A 21,090-nucleotide genomic window follows, 5' to 3' on the forward strand; every position below is an offset into this window, starting at 1 on the left:
GCTAGAACAGTGCTGTTACCCCAACTGGAAGCCCCTCTGCCTCTGGCCCCTGGAGCAGAGCTGAGTACCTCAGCATCACATACTTGGGCAGCTCCCTCTCAGAAGGTCCACAGAGTATATATGCTCCACTAGGCCAGTAGCAGAACATTTTGTATCATGCAAATATTTATTAGGCAGACCCTGTGTGAGCACAGTAATATGCCATAGTACTATAACCCTTAAGTGTTTAACTTTCTCAACATACCATGAGATCCAAATTCAAGATGTGGGATTCAGGATGAGGAAGAAACTTAGTGATAGGAGGGGACAGACAGATGGCTAAAGAAGACACTAAGTTCCCATTTCGGACGTGATGAACAACAGGTGCCTTTGGAATATCCAGTTGGGCATGCCACAAAGAGCTGCGAATAAACAGCGTAGAGATCAGAAGAAGGTTAAGAGCAATGACAGAGACATAGTGGGCTTCTGCTGTAAGTGGTAGGAAGTTTGCATAGTAAGAAGAAAAAACTCGTGTATGGAGTAACACCTAAAGCAAAAGGAGAAAGAGTGTAATGCAAGGGCCTGAAAAGGTGGGATCAAAGAGGGAAGAGGTAAATTACAAGAGCAGAGGGCTGAACCAAAGGGAGGTTAAAATTTCAAGGAAGATTAATCACCAGTGTTAGCAAGGACAAGAACACAAGAGAGGCCACTGGCTTTGAGATCTGCATGTCACTGGTGACATGTCCAAGAGCAACAGAGGGACAGGAACTAGTTTCTTCATGGTTTTGGCTATCGTGCTTACTAATAAATTTCAATTCCTCTGATTTAATTATTGTCTGTCAAGGATTATCAGTTATATTACATGTATGTTGTCATTGAACATTAAGATATTTTGCTTTCTGAAGGGCTGCCTCTGTAAGAATGGAAATTTAGCTAGATGTGTCTTCACTCTGCTCTCCCGCCTTCTACTCACTCTCACCTCCCTCCTACTTTAACTCCCAGAGGGACTCCAGTATTATCTTTCAGGGTTTGTGGTGAACCTTTGGCAAATGGTGGACGCTTAAGGAAAATTTGTTTAATTACTAATGTGAATGGAAGGAATCTAGGAAGCAGGTGGGACGAAAGTCTCCTCTCCTATTGTAAATATTGTAAATGACTCCCCCTTCCTCAGTTAAGTAGAACTAGAGGACAGCTGTATTCTATAGTACAGCATAACTGGGGAAGTGTGGGCTTGGGAGGCAGACATCCTCGCTGTGGCACATCGCACCCTGCAAAGCCAGGTGCTATTCTTCACTTGCGGTGCAGTTGCAAGAGCTGAAGTGAATAACATATGCAGAGATTCAATCACAGGGTTCTGCACAGAGCAGGGCGCAGTAAACGGCAGCAGTGGGTATTAGTATGGGCTATTATTTATTCATCCCATAAGCAGCTTATTCACAAAACTACAGTAATTTTCCAAATAATTTGGGCTGGAAAACCTCACCACCTTTCATCTAGAGAGATCTGAACACTTCTTTGAACTCACATTCACCTGAGAGGGCACAACTGCAGCCAACATGAAAAGCAGAGCCATTTCCGTGACTTCTGACCGTTGGACATCGTGCATTATAAAGTGTTGTCACATGCTTTAAAAAATTTACTCATGTAGGCCGGGCGTGGTGGCTCACACCTGTAATCCTAGCACTCTGGGAGGCCCAGACGGGCGGATTGCTCGAGGTCAGGAGTTCGAAACCAGCCTGAGCAAGAGCGAGACCCCGTCTCTACTACAAATAGAAAGAAATTGATTAGCCACCTAACATATATATATATATATATATATATATATATATATATATATATATATATATATATATATATAAAACTAGCTGGGCATGGTGGCGCATGCCTGTAGTCCCAGCTACTCGGGAGCTGAGGCAGAAGGACCACTTGAGCCCAGGAGTCTGAGGTTGCTGTGAGCTAGGCTGACGCCACAGCACTCACGCTAGCCTGGGCAACAAAGCGAGACTCTGTCTCAAAAATAAAAAAAAAAGTAAAAAATTCACTCATGCTGACTTTTGCCACGTAAATGTTCAAGTCCCATCCCGACAGTGTGATCCGGAAGCCCACTTGGCAGGCTTTGCGCGTGGGATTAAGGCGAGCTGACCACTCGTACTGGGCAGCCAGATAATGAAGCCTCTGTAGTGACGGCCAGATCTTTTTTTTTTTTTTTAAAGCTCCATTTCTTCTCCACCCGCTTCAGCTCACTCTCTAACGCGAGCAGGGCAGTCGCACCCTACGTCCCAAAGTGAGCGACAGGCACCCTGTCCCAGGCCCTGGCCCTGTGGAAGCAACACTCAGTCCGCTTCCTGCGGCGGGCCGAACCTTTAGCAGCCCGCAGCAGCGGCCCGGGGCCAGGTTCCTCCGGCCGCGCGGGGGCGCGGGCGCCGGGCAGGCACCGCCCCTCGGGGTTCCGGCCCAAGGCCCCGCCCCGTCCTCCGCCCCGTCCCCCGCCCCCGCCCCCGCCCCCCGTCCGGCGGCCCCGGGGGCGGCTGGGGGCGGAGCGCGGAGGCGGCTGCTGGCACCCAGCCGCGCACGGGAGCGCGCCCCGCTACTTGGTCCGGCCCGCCTGTCGCGGGAGCTCAACGGCGCGGTCCGCGGTGAGTACCGGCTCGGCCAGACCGACGTTCCCGGGCGGGACCGCCGGCCACCCTGTCCGCGGGGCTGTCCGCGCGGGCCTTCCCCGCGGCACCGGAGCCGAGCGGCCTGAGGGGAGGAGGCGAGCCGGGGGTGGGGGGAGGGAAGAATCAGGGATTTGTTTCTGAGGACTGGCCTTTCAGCCCTGTCCCCAACCCGTGTCATGCCAGGGACAGGGACCCGGTATTGGAAGTGGTTCTCCTCGATCCTCTTAGCCTTGGGTGCGCGTGCCGCCCGGGGAGTCCGCGCCGAGCATGTGCAGCCGGCTCCAGAGTCCTAACCCGCAGTGTGCGGCCCGCTCTGGGAGTCCTCGCCCAGCAGGCCGGGCTGGCTGGAGAGGGAAGTCCTTACTAAAGTTGTGCGGGCAGATCGGGGACGCCACTGCAAGGCACGAAGTTTTGGAAAATGGGTGACAGGGAGAGGACCCCTCGCTGGAAGGATTGGACATGGAGCCCACCTTGATAGATTCAGAGATGAAGGAAGGAGCTTGGGCTGCCTTTCCCAATTCAGCCAGCACATCTTAATGGCATCTTCCTTCCCGAACACAGGTAACCCTCCTCACAGGGGGGCAACCTTTAAGACAGAAGTTCCCAAATTTGGGGGACGCAGTACCCCTTTACACTCTTAAAAATTAGTGCGTCATAAAGGTGCTTCTGTTTATGTGGGTTGTATCTGTTGATATTTACCATATATAAATAGGACTGAGAAATTTTTACTGTATTGAATAATTTATTTAAAAATAATAGTAGGCTAATTTTATCTTAACATATTTTTATGGAAAAAACTTCTAAAACAGAAGGTTATTGAGAAGAAAGAGTGCCATCGTTCTACATTTTTGCAAATCTCCTTAATGTCAGATATAATATTAATAGAAGACAGCTGGATTTTATATCTGCTTCTGCCTTCAGTCTGTTGCAGTATCACATGTGATATAGCCGCTGAAGAACCTCCACTGTATGTTCCTGAAAACACGACAGTGCATAAAACAAATAACACCTGAGTATTATTATGAAAATGGTTTTTACCTTGCAGATCCCTAGAAATTCTCTGTACCACACTTTGAGGACCACTGGCATAGCAAATGCTTCAGAGGCTCATCTCATTGGTCCTGCTGCTGCTTTGTGATCCTTCCTTCCAATGCATGAGAGCACACACCACCCCACGCCATGGACTGTATTAACCTCTGGTCTCTGGGACCAAGCTTAACCTCACTTGGCAACCAAACCCTAGTCCCCACGTGAAGGAATGATGAATCTTGCTGGCCTCTTGAAAACCCTCACATACCTTTGGTTGTTTCTGTGCCCGCAGAGCTGACTCATCTCTGCTCAGAATTATAGCAGCGATGTGGCAAACAGGACCTGGGGGCTCAGAGGAGTGCCAGTGGGGAGGCTGTGCCAAGTGTGTAGTAGGGTTAGCGTGAGAGTTACTAAATAGTCAAGAAGTTACTTCCAAAAGAAAGGGAGACATGCTTTAGCCTTCCTTTCCACATGTTCATTTGTTTGCGGTTGTATGGTTGTTAGCTTTGAGTTTATTAGAATATGATTGTTAATCTTGTTGTTCTTTCATTTTCTACTTTCAGAGGTGTGTGAGTGGTGGTTCCTCAGCCCCTGCCAGAAAGCAGCATCCTGGTGTCTGGTAGGTGGTATCCTTCATTTGAGTCTTTGCTTGGCTTCATGCTCTGTCCGAACAGGTTCAAGGTAGATATTACATGTGGATATACATCAAAGGAAGAAATACTCTATCATCCATTTGGTTCCTTCATCCATAGAACCCCTTGTGCTCTGATGGAGCAGCTTCGATGCTGCAGCCGATACTGCCGAAATGTTGCACTCACATGAGCATTTTGTGTGTTGCTGCGCAGTCCACAGATGGGAGAAAGGAATGGGATTTAGATTGTGTACACCTGCGTTGTTCTTTGTGTAAAAATTCCACTTTGATGGCGGGATCTCATTCCTTCACCCCTTCAGTAGATGTTTATTGACCACCTATTTATCATGTGTCCAGTTCTGTGCCAGATGCCAGGAAAGTAGTGAGCACAAAACATGCAGTCCCTGTCTTTTTGGAGCTTATGGTCTAATACAGGGGTCCTCAAACTTTTTAAACAGGGGGCCAGTTCACTGTCCCGCAGACCGTTAGAGGGCCGGACTATAGTTTAAAAAAAACTATGAACAAATTCCTTTGCACACGGCACATATCCTATTTTGCAGTAAAAAAACAAACGTGTGAAAACACCCGCATGTGGCCTGAGGGCCGTAGTTTGAGGAGACCTGGTCTAATAGCTTAGGTAACTGCTAGTTAATTGGCATAGTTCTTTGTCAGAGCGTTTACATGAAATGTAGTCCAGTGTGAAGAACAAAACCCCTCACCAGAAGTATACTTCAAAAGCGTGTGCTAAGAAACTAAAGTCTTTAAGTATGAAAAGGATGATAAAGACCAACATTTATTACAGTGTACCTGGCAAAGAATTTCCTTTGCCTTCTTTCCCCTACTCTTACTGAGGACGTAACTTCCTGTGAGGTAGCCAGACTCTGTACAGGGAAGTTACCTGCAGCCTGGGGCCAGTCACTGGGCCAGCTTTGGGTGAGATACTTTCTCTTTCTGGGCTTCAGTGTCTTTGACTTTAAAGTGAGGGATGGGGGCAGGGCAGCCATGGGCAATATATGTAACCTTAACGTTTGTACCCCATAATATGCTGAAATTTAAAAAAAAAAAAGTGAAAAAAAAAAATAAAGTGAGGGATGATCCCTCACTTGGGACACCAAGTCCCAAGAAACCAGTGGCTTACTAGAGCTGATTTATACTAGCAGTTAGGCACATCTCTTCCCAACTCTGTGTTCAGTGGTGACATATTTTCTAGGTTGAAATAAACCATTGTGAGAATATTTACACCATGGAAATCAGCAAATACTGTTAATATAAATCAGGGCCTTTTTTCCTCCTGGAGAACACATTGTTAAACATTTACCAGCACACACTGCTCTTGTCAGAGCCAAGGTGTTTTTGGTTGGTTGGTTTTTTAATAGAAAACAGACTCTACAGCCTGGACAAAGACATTGAATATGAAGTATGTGGTTCAAGTCCTCCAAAATTTTTGATAGAGGAAAAAAAACCAGTGTGTTTTCACCATATTCTAAAATATAGATCAGTAAACTTTTGTGTAAAGTGACAGATTGTAAATATTTTAGACTTTGTGTTTCCTACAGTCTCTGTTGCGACTACTCAGATCTGCTGTTGTGTGAAATTATCCACAGACAACTTGCAAACAAGTGAGCTTGGCTATGTTCCAGTAAAATTTTATTTTTCCTGGAACACATGGGGCTAGGCCATAGTTTGTGGACTCCTGTCTTAGAATATTAGAAAAGGAGCCATGTTTCAAGGAGGGGTTTCATGGAAAAGGAAATTCTTCTGGATATTATGTGTGAATACCAAGGACTTGAATTTCTGAGACAAATATAGTTGGAAGTAGGAACTGCAAAGGATTTGGAGGCAATCATAGAAGAATCCAGATAGTAGATTGTTAAAGGAAGGCCAGGTATGTTCAAGTTTTGGAGAGACAGCTGTGGATAGGTCTTTATTCCCACTTCTCCTCTCTGGAGCCATCTCAGACCTTACGCTGGGATGGATGGACCTGCATTCTAACCCAGTGTGTGAATTTTGGGTGTTCTTATGCTAAAACCAGTAGTGTCTCTAACTATCTTGATTCCAGGGGCAGGAACAAAGGAAATGTTAAAAAGGAAGGAAAATCTACGTTATACATGTGTATTATACATTGTATATGCACATTGCCTGTATACATACATGTATATATACATATTTGTATATATGTGTGTACATAAGTCATGTGCATATATGATTATACACTCCATGTATTTAAAGTGGGCTCATAAATGGTGTGAATGACAGACACACCAAACTATTAACAGTAGCCAGTCTGGGCAGTGGAATGGGCTGGAAGGAAAGCAGGGAACCTTTACTTGTTACTTTTTGTAATATTAGATGTCTGCCTAGCCTACAACCATATATTGCTTTTACAACTTTAAAACCTAAAATTCCAACAACCCATGCTTTTAAAAGGAAGATAGGATTATTTTTCTGATAAGAATGTTGCCACCACCTTCCTCCCCCAATAAAACAAATTATTTTAATTGTCATATCATAGTTCTGAACTAGTATATATAATACTAGTATATATTATCTCAAAGTGATTATTGAGAGAGAGCCTGTCCAGTCAAAACATTTCATTAAAAAGTATTAATGTTTGACTTAGTATCCAAGGCTAGAAATACTTGGTCAAAGTGTTCTTTAATAGGCTATGTTATGCAACCCTTAATCTGGTGTTGTAAATTGCTGTTGTACAGCTTTTAATGTAAAAAGCATGTACACAGGACCATTTCCCTGGGATCCTATATTTCAGAGGAGAGAAAGCATCTGAGTGCGCACCTGCGGGGACAGAGGCAGTGGGTATGCCAAAATGCTGAGTGGTTTTCGCTTGGTGGTAGAGGACTTTTTAGATTTTCTTCACTTTGCTTATCGGAGTTTTCTAGCATGAACAAATACTGAATTTGACACGACTGCAATCAACTGCTACGGTTATTTTTACACATAGTACATTGAGGACAGCTGCCTCCATTTCTCTTAGGCTGATTAACCACCAGATTGCCTGGGAGGAGGCCTCTGTCACGCTCTTTCTCCCAGCGGGAAGTGAAAGACCATGTGAGGCAGGAGGAACCGAAAACGGGCACAATGACCGTGTAGTCACATTGTGCTGTGTCCGCTTTCCCTGTGGAGTCTGTCCCCCCTCGAGCCCCACTGTCTTGTTCAGTTGACCCAAACATTAGAAAGTTCTTCTAGGATTAGCACCATCACTCGAGGAGCCGTCAGCTGACCATCTCCCTAGCTTGATAGCCTTCATTTCTTTTTTATTGGAAAATCTCAGAAAAAGAAATGCAGAATGAGAATAAACCCTCAGCTCCAACTATTATGAACATTAATAATTGCCCAATCTTGTTTCCCCTATACTTTCCTCAACTTCACTTCTTTTTCCCTTTGCCAGGAGTTGGCATCTTCATTTTCAACTGTTTAACAAAAAAACCCTATTTTTTTATTATGTCTTCTTACTAGTAACCATGTACTTACTGATGTAACAAAAATCTTTAAACTGTTTTGTCCTGATGTCAGCCATACTGAACCACTGACTGGTCTTTGAACACTTGGTGTGGGATCCTATTTCTCTACTTTCGTATTTGCTCTTCCCTCTGCCTGTGAGTTCAAAGCCATCTTTCCGTTTCCAGATTCTCCTACGTAAAGCCTTTCTGGAATCCCAGTTGCAGCTGTCTCTTTCCTTTGACCTGTCGAATGATCCTTATCATATTGTATTGTGTGTTTATCTAAGTCTCATTGTTAGATTGTAATCTTCTCCCTATAAAAGGAGTGTTTTCCTTATCTTCCTTTCTCCTGTGATACTTAAGAATTCTTAATGCAAAGAAGATACTCGAGAAATACCTGCTAAGTTAATTAGAGTTGATTACGTTCACTAAAGAAAAATTTTGAGTATGAAAGCAATCCATCACATTAAAAGAAAAATGTTCAGGGATTACCTAGGAGTAAGAACATTTTCTCTCACCTGTATGGATTTTAAAGAATTGTGATGAAAAGAGCCTTCATTTTGAGTCAGTACAAAAAGGTGACTTTTTTCCTTTTTTAGGAAATTGTTTTTATGGTCTTTTGTCATTTTTTCACATATGTATCTGGAGCTTTAGGTCTTCTCTAATCTTAAAATGCTTTTTGTCCTCTAGGAAAAAAAACCTGAAAAAAAATAAAACTAAATAGTATTATGCCACTTTTATTGAATATGAGTGATTTTTGACTATATTTTAAATGTTTTTTGGTTTAAAATGTAGATTTAAATCTTCAGTAAAAGAAACATGCCCTGTGAAGTCAGTCAATAGCAATCTCATGAATTATGGTAGCTCGCAGGGATAGAGTTCCCAGCGTACACTGTGCTTTCACGTGTTCCTTATTTAATTATCCCAGCAACCCTTGTCATCTGGGCAGAGCAGTGCAGATAGGCATTGTTCCCTTAAATCTGCAAAGAAGTAGATGGTTTTAGGAAGAAAGAGGAAATCTTGTCTACTGCAGCAAGTAGAGTCTGATTTTAAGTGTAGATTGGAAACCAGAGGGCTTTGGGATTATAAATAGATGTTGCAAACATGCAAAGGCATGAAATCATCTTTCTTAGCCTGTCTTTGGACAGAACAGGTTTTTGTACCCCTAATGCCATAGAACTACTAAAATGATACCACATTCTCTGAGCCATTTGTTTCACAGATTCCCTTTAGTCTTTGTTGTCAAAAGTTAATCCACCTTAGATGAATTAGCAAGGCTGTCTGTACATGAGTGCTGGTGTTGTTCTGTCTCATTTTCTTGACCTAAGGAGAACTCTGGACAAACCCGTCTTTGGATAGTGTGACTTGCCTGGGCCATTGCCCAAACAGACATGTATGAAGCACTTAATTATTCAATATCTTTGTCATCCTTTCTATGACTATTATTGTAGGATTACAAAGCAAGGTACAAGTTGTGACAGTTCATTAAGAAGGTATGTCAGTCTAAGGAAGTATCCTTCTTCATGATTTCATGATTGCCAGGTTTGAATTTTTAGTTGAGAAGAAGAGAGGTGAATAAAGCATTGCTGAGAATCTGCCATGTGTAAGAGCTGTGCCAGTGCAGGCATATGGAAGGTACAATTCTGTATTAATGATGGAATCAAAACTAGCCTTGAGATTGGTTTTAAGGTTTCATAATTTCCTTATTTGCTCAGATAAGGAATCGATCACATTCCAAGTGTTAGTAATGCCTATATTATTTAAATCATCCAATCCTTTAAAGGATATCTATCATACAAATTTTGCTAAAATCAAGAATTTTTAGAGAACTTAAAGTTGACTTTCTGGTCCTCACATATGTACCTTAGAGCTTAAAGATCGTGTTAAAGTGAGATTTAAATTGTTTTTTAATCCACTTGGTTAATTTGGTTCTTCCTATGTGCAATGACTGCACAATGATACCACTTGTGCTCCCTGTTGGGAGGCAGCATGGTGCAAGAGAACTGCCTCTAGTGTCAGAAAGCCTGAGTTTGACTCCTAGCTTGGCCTCTGACCAGACATGAGACCTTGGCAAAGTTATTCTACCCCTCAGATCCCGTCTTCTCACATGTAAAATGGGATGGTGATGCCTTTGTCATGAGTTGCCAAGGAGACTGCCTTAGACAGGTGGGGAGGTGCCTGGCCCTCCACATGCACTCAGCATGTCTCCAGCTGCAGTGTTTTTGCAGTGATGTGGGACTCAAGGGATAATGCCTGCATCTTGCTGCTGTTCTTGCCAACTTCTGTCCCTGCCCAGCCTCCTGAGCTCCGGGCCCACATAGGCAGCTGCCCGCTGCACATCTTCATCCCAAAGTCACTGTCTTGTCTATTGGCTCTGCCAGTTTGCCCAGATGAGAAACAGACCAGCTATTTCAGACTTCTCTTTCTTCCTTGCCCACCCCCAGTCCATTCTGCTCTCATAGCTCTCCCTGGGACTTTTCCCCTCCTGTACCTCCTCGTGGCCTCTGCCCTCATTTGCTGTCTTAACAACCATGATAGCACTGGGACCCGCCTCTGTGACATATCCGTCTAGCGTCCTGCCCACACTGTCAGTCCACACCACTACCAGAGTGATCTCTGAACATCAAATCCGGTCATGAAGATTGCAGCTCAGAATCCTTCCGTAGTGCCCCTTATCTTTAGTATAAATCCTGACCTTTCAGTGATCTGGACCTTGCCCCTTCCCCATTGTGTACCCTGTGCTTCATCCACATGGAACTGCTTTATGATTCCCACAGTGTCACACTTTTATGCCTTTACATGTATTGTTGCCCTGTGAGAACATGCTTTCAGTGACTCCCACCTCTCTAATTCTGGAAGGCTCGTGCATGGAGTCGCCTGTCCCCAGAGGCCTTTCTCACTCTTCCCGATACTGGATCAGGTGCTGTCCCTCGGTGCTGCTTTATCAGCCTCCATGCACCACAGCTGTAGCACGGACTGTGTGATATTCTGATTATCTCCTGACCAGTCTCCTTTCTCAGTCAATGAGAGACTAAAAGAGAACGGGGGCTTTTATTGCTTCCATACCAGATCTGTAAATCTCAACTGTAGGGATGAATCCACATCAGTCCCTTCCCTTAGTCTAGAAAAGCCCGGGTACCAGGTATGTGAAGGTCTAATGCTGCTCTATCATTTGTCACGTCTTCCACCCGATAAAATGGGAGTCTCCTGTAGAAGCCGTGCTGCTGTGTCAGCCATGGAGGTGGAGTAGAGCATGGTTGCTTAAGACCTGGGCTCTGGAGTCTGAAGGACTTGAGTTGGAGCTCCACTTCCCCCTCAACACCCCTGTGTAATTGGTAAATAAAAAGGTTTCTGTGCCAAGCTTCTGGGAGCTGTGTTAGCGTGGGACATCCTCCTGAGCCCAGCCAGCCCCAAGGCCCTGACGAGGCCAGCTTGGCGATGCGGGTCTGGATAGTTGACCTCGGAAACTTGGTGAATTCACAGAGACACAGGTGGCCCCATGAGACCTCTGGCAGCCAGACACCCTTGCCTTTTGTGGTGACACCCTTTCTTTCTAATTCCTGAAGTTTGAGTTAGAAGAGTTCATTCATTGCCAGGATCTATGAAATGAGTTTGGGAGCTTGAGGAAGTCATGCAGCCGTCTTAAAGAATGGATCTCGACTGGATGTGCTCTGTAATACTTAAAGGAAAAAAAAAAAAGCTGTCTGCCCCACTCTGCTCCTCCTCTAAAGATTTAAATGCAGTAGGACTTAGCTGGGGTCTCTGCAGGTGTCATGTGCTAAGTGACAGTGGGGAGCTGTGGGGCGGGGGACCCCTATTCCCAGAAGGGACTGAGGGTGACGTCAGCGAGGAGAGGATGAGGGCAGGGGCTGGGGTGGGTGCCGGGTTCTGAGGAGCCCTGCCCTGGCTGGTGCTTTACTCTCTGGCCAGAAGTTCATGACCCCGTGATGACTTTCTTTTCTTAGCCAATCTCTGGAACTTATAAATGCCTTATAAAAAATCTTCATCAAGGCCGGGCGCGGTGGCTCACGCCTGTAATCCTAGCTCTCTGGGAGGCCGAGGCGGGCGGATCGTTTGAGTTCAGGAGTTCAAAACAACCTCAGCAAGAGCGAGACCCCATCTCTACTATAAATAGAAAGAAATCAATTGGCCAACTAATATATATACAAAAAAATTAGCCGGGCATGGTGGCGCATGCCTGTAGTCCCAGCTACTTGGGAGGCCGAGGCAGAAGGATCGCTTGAGCCCAGGAGTTTGAGGTTGCTGTGAGCTAGGCTGATGCCACGGCACTCACTCTAGCCTGGGCAACAAAGTGAGACTCTGTCTCAAAAAATAAAACAAATAAAAAAAAATAAAAATCTTCATCAAGACTTTTTGTGAAACTCCACTTGTATTAGCCCACAGTGATACTAAAAAGTAAAAGTGAATATTTCTATTCTTTTGAGTTTGTGCTGCTGCAGCTTCAAGTGTTAAGTCTTTCTTTTTGGGAGTTGCATATAATGCTGTGCTCCCTCTTAGCCAGTGAGTCCAGCACTGGGGCAGCCTTCAAGAGGTAGGAGCTGCCCCAGTCCCCAAATCCTGCCTGTTAATTTTTGTGGTGGCTGTGTACATCTGCCACGTGAGTCATGGTCATTTTTGTAATCTATCCTAAGAATTTTCCAGTGTTACTTAATAATGAGGTTCAGGGAAACAGAGGGTTAGATTTCAGGAAGTAGCCACTTTTTAAATGCAATGTAATATTTTCATGTATGAGTTAATTTCTTACCAAGCTTTAGCCAATCTTGATGTTGGAAATGTATAATTTAAACCAAGTGTAAAAAATAAAAAAAATAAATAAACCAAGTGGATAGCTAGGAGTTTATAGTTTGTCTTTATCAAAGTCCCTACAGTGGCAAACAGAGCCTCATACAGTCTGGCCTCTGCTCCTCCCTGCCTTACCTGTCTTCTCCTTTTTTGCCCTCACTTACCTGGCCCCAGGCACTCCCCCACCTCGGGGCCTTTGCACAGGATCCTACCCTTCCCCCAGATTGCATGAATAGCTCCTTGTCAGTAAGGCCTTCTTTGGTCACCAGCACTTCCCATGGTCCCTGCACTCCCTACTGCTCTTGCCAAGCTTTATCCACAGAACGGGTCACAGTCAGACATTCTGTTTGTTTATTTATTTATTTGTTTAGTCTGTCTCCTGCCACTAAAGTGGAAGTGCCATGAGGGTGAGGACTCTGTCTTTCTTGTTCCCAGGTGTATTCTCAGGACCTAAAATAGTTCCTGGCACATATTAGACAGTTAACATAAATATACGTGAGTGAATGAATTTTTCATTTAGAAAATTCATTTAGAATTTTTCATTTAGAAAGGACTTTTTAGATCATTAACCAACCTTAATCTTTCTCCCCCACTCCTAATCAACCTTATTTTATAGATTGAGAAACTGAGGCACAGAAGTTATATAGCTAACTGAAAGCAAAACAGAAATATTTAAAACTGATTACTGCTTTTTTTTTTTTTTTTTTGAGACAGAGTCTCACTCTGTTTCCCCAGATAGAGTGCTATAGTGTCAGCCTAGCTCACAGCAACCTCCAACTCCTGGGCTCAAGCGATCCTTCTGCCTCAGCCTCCTGAGTGGCTGAGACTACAGGCATGCGCCACCATGCCCGGCTAATTTTTTCTATATATTTTTAGTTGGCCAATTTCTTTCTTTCTATTTTTAGTAGAGACAGGGTCTCACTCTTGCTCAGGCTGGTCTCGAACTCCTCATCTCAAGGGATCCTCCTGCCTGGGCCTCCCAGAGTGCTAGGATTATAGGCGTGAGCCACCTCGCCCCGCCAATTATTGCTTTTTTTAAAAAAAATCTTGACATATATATATATTTGTTGTTGTTGTTTGTTTTTTTATTTTTAATTATATATCTTTTTTCATTTTTCTTTTTTTCTTTTTTTTTTTTCCAGGTATTTTGTTATAGCAGTATCTTGACATATATATAGAACATTCAGGTCAGTTATCCAAGATGGCACAGAAGACAGTAAAAATAGGCTAATGACTTAAAAAGTTAGTGAGAAGAAACAGTTACTCTGTAGCAGCCATGCTTTTGGGTACAGAAGGCAGAGTAGTGTTCATCCCTATAGTGTACAGTGTACCTTGCACATAATTATTGCTCAAGAAAAAAATGTGTTGACACATACAGATTTAGTAATAGTTAAATCCATTCCTTCTACATTACTCTTTTTTTCCTTTTCTCTCCCAAAATAGACATTTGCTCTTTGCTTTTCCTTCAGAGTTGTTTTAGTTACAAGTATCAGATTTAAGAGGTTTTGTTTTGTTTAAATCACTTTTATGAATAGCTAAAAGGATTGAAGAGGTGACCTAGTCTCTGAGAAAATTCTGAGATATTTAGCTATTTTAGCGTCCTAGATGCATCCACGTCAAATAAAACAAAGAATTAATGTTTCTAGCTCTCTACTTACGAAAGAGACAAGTTGACAAGCCATGGTGACTTTGCTGTCCTAGATGGTCCTGACCTCAGTGTTGTTTATGTTTACATAGACATCCTTGGAATCTTACTTTTGACAAAAAAGTTGCTTATAAATAGCATGATGTTTGGATACACAAAAGTAAGTTTGGGAGTGGGACCAATTAATTTCTCTTTAAACAGAAAGAAATGAAGCATAGCTGATCTTTGCAGTGAACTGAAGTAAACTCTAGAGATGCAATGATAGTACTTGGATTTTGGAGTTGGAAGCCATGAAATTTCAGGATCTATTTAGGAAGGTACGAGAAGAGAGAAAGAGATGAGCAAACCACATAAAATACAGAAGAAATCTTTTTCCTTATTTGCATAGATTTTAAAAATCCATTCTTGTGTGTCTAAAAAAATCATTTGGAAGATGTGCTATCTATCTGTACTTTAGACCGTAGAAGGGTGATTCTCTTTTTTTTTTTTTTGGTATAGAAACATCTTTTATTTAGATAACATGTCACAAAACAGGTCAGTTAATAAAACAGATTTAGAGAATATGGCTCTAGGCATAGCCCTCCCTCCCCAAAAATAACCCCGAGGGTGTGTATTCACCCTACCCCCTTGGGCTCCTCAGATATTAAAAAACTTTTTGGCAGTTCAGTGTTTACCATGTGACCTAGGGGCACCATATCCATGTCCTGTATTCCTAGTGTACAACAGCAGTAGGTGGCTGCAGCGCTCCAATCCTCCCCCCCACCCTAACCCAGAAAATGTTTCTGCCCCACCCCAGGATCTGAGACCAAAATAAAGAACAAACAGGTCGCCTCCATTGTGGTGCTGTTCAGGACTCAGTGCCTCATCACTGTGCTTTGAGAAAGCGGGAGGGGATTTGTTGGCATTTTATTTTATTTTTATTTATTTTATTTTATTTTATAATTTATTTTATTTTATTTTATTTTATTTATTTATTGAGGCAGAGTCTCACTTTGTTGCCCAGACTAGAGTGAGTCCCGTGGCGTCAGCCTAGCTCACAGCAACCTCAAACTCCTAGGCTCAAGCAATCCTCCTGCCTCAGCCTTTCAAGTAGCTGGGACCACAAGCACGCGCCACCATGCCCGGCTAATTTTTTCTATATATATTAGTTGGCCAATTAATTTCTTTCTATTTTATAGTAGAGACGGGGTCTCGCTCTTGCTCTGGCTGATTTCAAACCCCTGACCTCGAGCAGTCCGCCTGCCTCGGCCTCCCAGAGTGCTAGGATTACAGGCCTGAGCCACCGTGCCCGGCCTGTTTGGCATTTTAAAATAGAGGAGTGAGCAGGACTGGAGAGGCCTGAGAAGGTACCAAAACTTGCAAGGAGAGATTATTTGGCATTAGTCCCCTAGAGAAGGGAGGAGGGAGATAGATATGAGAGTAGGAGCTAAAAAAAATTAAGAGGGGTCCACTCCAAGTGGCAGAGTCTGAAATGGGCTAGAACCAACAGGACGCTGATTCTGGGCTTATGCCTTTTCCGATCCCACAGCACCTGGGTGCCCACTGCCATCCCTACCGGCCCAGTATCTGTCTGCCCTTGTCTGTAGTGTCCATCCTGTGATTGTGGCAGTGAGGTGTCTTCCCCAATCTAATGTCAGGGGACATTAGATTCCCCAATCATGTCCTAGTAATTTGACCATCTCTTACTCCTTGGGCCTGGGCCAGCCTCTTGTCTGCCCACTTCCCTCTTGTTGGTCAGATAGTCCTCAAAGCTCGTCTCTACCTCCCAGAGAATGTTTGGGTCCTCAGTACTTCCTTTCCGCATTCCTTCCCATTCCCACACATTGGGGGAGAGGAAGGAGAACAGGGCGCCGGATAGTCAATCTCCCTTGCCCCTCTGTTAAAGCCCCCTAGATTTGGAGGAAGAGCCAGTGAGCAGGGTAAAGCCTGCTAGAAGCAGAATGACTTTGAGGATCCTCTGTTCAGAAGTGACCAGCTCTTGGGGCAGCATTTCCAGGAAGATGATAGAGAGGAAGGTGCTAGCTGCCATGCCCTCTAGCACAGACTGGGCCAGCTGGTGCAGAGGCCTGGCTGACTATGCCAGAGCTGCACCCAGCCCAGTGCCTAGAGGTGTCATGCATGAGAAGAGAATCCCACAGCCAGCCACGACCTGTGCACGTAGGTGGCTCTGTAGCAGCGGCAGTGACAGCAGCGAGGCCAGGCATAGCTCCATGGCCTGAGCCCAGTCTCATTGCAGCCCTACTGCCAGCCCGTCGAACTCCGAGTGCAGGGCCAGGGTGAAGACCAGTACACAGGCACGCTGAAGGGGATGAGGGGGCTTCCTCTGCCTGTGGGACCCCTGGCCCATCTTGCCAATGCTGTGGCCCACTGTTCACTGTTCTCAGTGGAGCCATTATTTCCTCCAGAGGTGGCGACCCTGACTGCTCCTTGTAAGCCAGTGTGCTCTGCTCCATCACCAGGACCAGGAAAAAGCCCATGGCCAGGATGAACTCTTGCAGGGGGAACTGGAGCATCACATGCAGGGCTGCCAGAGCCTCATCCATGGCAACCAGATAGTCAGGCAACAGGTCCAGGAGATACATGGCCAAAAAGACACCCCCTGCAAAGCAGCTGACTAGGTTGAGGGCTTTCTGGAGGGAAGCAGATGCTTCGTGGTTGGCTCTGAGCTGATGCAGCACGCAGGCGCCAGACTGCAGAGGAGGGTGAGCACCAGCAGCAGCACGAGGGCCCCCAAGGTCACCTCCAGCCCCACAGAAACTAGGGCTCTGAAGCTACCACCTCTGGGCATCCCCCCAGGAGCTCTGGTCCTCCCCAGGGCCCCATGGCACTTGTGGTAGCTCCAATGATTCTTATACCTTGACAGAGTCTCACTATATTGGTGATTCTCAGTTGATCACCTGAAGGCTCTTTCAAACTTTACCAGTTCTCCTGGAAGCTGATACACACCCACAAAGCAAAAAATTAAAAAACAAAACTCTAATCCTCCACCCAGCTGCAGATAGTTCTGCTGGCCAGGGTTACTCCTCTCCTCTGCTTCCTCCTACTGGTGGGTGGAAACCCTGTGATTGGTTGTAGGGCCCACTAATATCTGTGCCTCTGTCTTTATAATAAGGCAACCTAAGAAGACTCAACTCTGATAAAAAGAAGCAGTGAAATCATAGATTTATATACTCCAAAGGCTGGATAGAGACCCTGAGAGGAGATTCTTATTTTTTCTGATCATTGGCATTTAGCTAAAGTAAGTTGACTATTCCAAACATCTCTACACATCTGGCTGTGACGGATAACCATTATCTGTGGGACCCCTCTTGGGTGCTAATGCCAAGGTTAAATCACTGACTGCCAGCTGGGTGTGTGGTCCGACATGGTTTTCTAGCAAGAGTTATGGTTTGGCATCCAGCCTATGCTGTGCTCAGTCTCCTTCACAAAACCCATTTGCAAGATTTTTGCCTGGGTTTGGAAGTTTAATCTAGAGTTGTGCAGAAGTAAAACTGTTTTCTTTTTGCTCACCTGCATTTTCTGCCCAAATGGGATTTTGCCCAGGACTTAAGCTAATCGGCCTCTTACCTTGCTATAGCCAACTAGGCTCACGATGCCCCCATGCACCGGGTCCAATCATGTATACCAGATTTTAGGGCTGTATCATGTGAAGGGAAATCTTATAAACTACATCTCAAAACCACATAGAGACCCAGGGCTGTCCCAGGCTCTCCAGAATTGGGTTGCATCCACATTCTCAGTTTAGTCAAGTCCCTCAGTCAAGTTCCCTTGGAGATGAGAACATTTGGTCACCAAAGATCATCTTAGTGTCATTTAGTTTGACCTGTCTGGCGGACAGGCAATTTACAAAAGAAGAAATTTAGATGTCTAACAGACAGATGGAAAATTATTTACTTAACTAGCTATTAAAGAAATGCCAAGATTGGCTTTTTAATCTCCTAACTTGGCAAAAGGTAAATATGAATAATATTGCCTCGTTTGGGTACCTCTCCACTCCTCCTTCAGAGAAGGGTCATAAAATTGGTACTGCCTTTCCCAGGCATCCTGGTGATGGGTAACAAAATGAAATTACGCAAGTCCTTTCACCCAGCTCTCCTGCTTCTAGGAACTGAAAGCTGGAGACCTTGTCTTTTAAAAAAAACAAAAACAAAAACACATAGTTGTCCTATTAAGATACTTGTGGTCTGTTGCTGAGTGAAAAAAAAAACAATTTGCAAAACAATGTGATGTCCAATCCATTTAAAAAAATAAATAAATTTGGCCAGCGCGGTGGCTCACACCTGTAATCCTAGCAGGTTGCTGGATCGTTTGAGCTCAGAAGTTTGAGACCAGCCTGAGCAAGAGAGAGACCCCATCTCTACCAAACACAGGAAGAAGTTAATTGGACAACTAAAAATGTACAGAAAAAATCAGCTGGGCATGGTGGTACATGCCTGTAGTCCCAGCTACTTGGGAGGCTGAGGCAGAAGGATCGCTTGAGCCCAGGAGTTGGAGGTTGCTGTGAGCTAGGCTGATGCCACGGTACTATAGCCTGGGCAACAGAGTGAGACTCTTTCTCAAAAAAAAACAAAAAAACCCAAATGTATTTAAAAGTCATGGTAAATGAAATTATTAAACTGTGGTATCACAAAGGACTTTTTCTTCTTTTTGCTCACCTGTATTTTCTGTTATGTTATTGTAATATCTTTAAAGTTATCACCACCCAAGAAGGTGTGCTTCAGCAATGTTTGCTATCCTGCTGGGATTAGAGGAGAAAGTGAGCTGGGAGTGGTGTGTTTGATCTGAATGAAGTGTATCATTATCTATCCATCAAAAGCTAAATGTGAGCCATTTGGGGATTCTCTTCAGAAGTCTCACTCCATTGGTGGATAACAAAGGACATACTGGAGGCAGTAGTCACAAATTTACTTTTATTTATATATTAATTTATTTTGAGACAAAGTCTCCCTTTGTTGCCCAGGCTACAGTGAGTGCCATGGCGTCAGCGTAGCTCACAGCAACCTCAAACTCCTGGGCTCAAGCGATCCTACTACCTCAGCCTCCTGAGTAGCTGGGACTACAGGCATGCGCCACCATGCCTGGCTAATTTTTTCTATATATATTAGTTGGCCAATTAATTTCTTTCTATTTATAGTAGAGACGGGCTCTTGCTCTTGCTCAGGTTGGTTTTGAACTCCTGACCTCGAGCAATCCGCCCGCCTCGGGCCGATTACAGGCATGAGCCACCGCGCCCAGCCACAAATTTACTTTTAAATAAATCTTTTCTAGACATTTTTTTTTAATTTCAGCATATTATGGGGGTACAAATGTTAAGGTTACGTATATTGCCCATGTCCCCCTCTCCTCCCTCGAGTCAGAGCTTCAAGCATGACCATCACCCAAATGTTGCACATCTCACTCATTATGTATATATATACTCATCCCCTCCTCCCCCTGCCCACCTTCCCGACACCCGATAAATGTTATTCCTATATGTCCACTGAGGTGTTGATCCAACAATACCAATTTGCTGGTGAGTACCTGTGGTGCTGGTTTTTCCATTCCTGAGATACTTAGCAGAATGGGTTCCAGCTCTATTCAGGAAAATATAAGAGGTGCTATATCACCATTGTTTCTTAAAGCTGAATTGTACTCCATGGTATACATATACCACATTTTATTAATACACTCATGAATTGATGGGCACCTGGGTTGTTTCCACAACTTTGCAATTGTGAATTGTGCTGCTATAAACATTCAAGTGCAGATGTCTTTTTCATAAAGTGACTTTTGATCTTTTGGGTAAATGCCCAGTAGTAGAATTGCTGGATCAAATGGTAGATCTATCACACCTGTAATCCTAGCACTCTGAGAGGCTGAGGCGGGCAGATTGCTCAAGGTCAGGAGTTCAAAACCAGCCTGAGCAAGAGCGAGACCCTGTCTCTCCTATAAAAAAATAGAAAGAAATTAATTGGCCAACTAAAATATATATAAAAAATTAGCTGGGCATGGTGGCACGTGCCTGTAGTCCCAGCTACTAGGGAGGCTGAGGCAGGAGGATTGCTTGAGCCCAGGAGTTTGAGGTTGCTGTGAGCTAGGCTGACGCCATGGTACTCACTCTAGCCTGGGCAATAAAGCAAGACTCTGTCTCAAAAAAGAAAAACAAAAAAAATGGTAGATCTACTTGTATTGCTTTAAGATATCTCCATATTGCTTTCCATAGAGGTTGAACTAGTTTGTAGTCCCACCAGCAGTGTAGGAGTGTTCCTCTCTCTCCATATCCACGCCAACATTTATTGTTGTGGACTTGTTTTTGAGACAGACTCTCACTTTATTGCCCAGGCTAGAGTGAGTGCCGTGGTGTCAGCCTAGCTCACAGCAACCTCAAACTCCTAGGCTCAAGCGATCCTACTGCCTCAGCCTCCCGAGTAGCTGGGACTACAGGCATGCGCCACCATGCCCGGCTGATTTTTTCTATATATATTAGTTGGCCAATTAATTTCTTTCTATTTATAGTAGAGACGGGTCTCGCTCTTGCTCAGGCTGGTTTCAAACTCCTGACCTTGAGCAATCTGCCTGCCTCCCCCTCCCAGAGTCCTAGGATTAGAGGACAAACAGAGCCACGACGTCTGGCCTGTTGGGGACTTTTTGATAAAGGCCATTCTTACTGGAGATAGGTGATATCTCATTACAGTTTTGATTTACATTTTTCTTTTACTAGACATTTTTAAAGAAAGACCTGCATATTGTAGTTCCAGGAGCTTCATGAACTGTTCAATCATCCCTTACAAGGATGTTGCTGAAGATGTTAAGTCTCATTTTATAGAGTTATTATAGGCATTTATGTACAAGGTTAAAATTACTGCTCCAGTTTTTTAAGAAGTAAATGTTAAATGAATGCTTATC

The 21,090-nt window shown here is 44.3% G+C and overlaps 1 protein-coding gene and 1 pseudogene across 2 annotated transcripts in view; one reads left to right on the top strand and one right to left on the bottom strand.

The window, feature by feature from the left end:
• The first annotated feature begins 2,483 nt into the window (after positions 1 to 2,483).
• ACO1 (aconitase 1) overlaps positions 2,484 to 21,090 on the top strand; it is a 61,434-nt gene continuing 42,827 nt past the window's right edge. For both annotated transcript variants that reach the window (XM_012764398.3, XM_076008794.1), the window contains exons 1-2: positions 2,484 to 2,615; positions 4,232 to 4,287. The gene's annotated coding sequence lies outside the window, so the exon portion shown is untranslated. The remainder of the gene's footprint in view (positions 2,616 to 4,231; positions 4,288 to 21,090) is intronic.
• LOC105871183 (zinc transporter ZIP1 pseudogene) lies at positions 16,085 to 17,028 on the bottom strand (annotated as a pseudogene).

The sequence above is a fragment of the Microcebus murinus genome, chromosome 12 (assembly GCF_040939455.1).
Source record: "Microcebus murinus isolate Inina chromosome 12, M.murinus_Inina_mat1.0, whole genome shotgun sequence".
Taxonomy (NCBI): domain Eukaryota; kingdom Metazoa; phylum Chordata; class Mammalia; order Primates; family Cheirogaleidae; genus Microcebus; species Microcebus murinus.